Raw genomic sequence first — 606 nt, forward strand, 5'->3', positions numbered from 1 at the left:
CAAAGGCATTTAAAGTTCATTAATGAAACCAAATCTGGCTTTTTGCTGTACAGCAGCCAGGAAAAAAAATCAAGAATCCTGCTAAAAGCATTAAAGAACTAGGAATAAATGGAGATGAGCAAGCTGGTGTGGTGGAAGATTCCCTGCCCGTGGCAGGGGTGGAATGGGATGAGCTTGGGAGGTCCCGGTGGAGTGGGGCTCCTCAGGATTTGGTTCTGTGTCTCCCAGTCTCTCCTGTGGCTCTCCTGTGCTCAGTCCTTGCTAAATACCCTGTCCTGGGGCGCCAGCAAATCCCTGAGCCAGGGGAAACAACAAAGGCTTTAAAGGATTCCACGTGGGCAACAAAATCTGCCATTTCCATCAATTTCTGAGCGACTTCCAAAAAACGCACTTTGCGTGGGGGCCAGGGTCATCTGATTAAGCAAATGTAGGCAAATCTCACCGAGTTGCTTCTCTGACTGAATAATGACTCAAATTTCATCATGGAAACTGTTCCAGGCAGGAGGAAATTCTCTATTCTGGAACAGGCTTTTTATTTTTCCATCCCCTGACTTCCCTGGCAAGCTGAGCACACGAGGGAAAGGCACTTGACTTTATTTGGTGCTG

Source organism: Corvus brachyrhynchos, unplaced genomic scaffold (assembly GCF_000691975.1).
Source record: "Corvus brachyrhynchos isolate BGI_N302 unplaced genomic scaffold, ASM69197v1 scaffold150, whole genome shotgun sequence".
NCBI classification, from domain to species: domain Eukaryota; kingdom Metazoa; phylum Chordata; class Aves; order Passeriformes; family Corvidae; genus Corvus; species Corvus brachyrhynchos.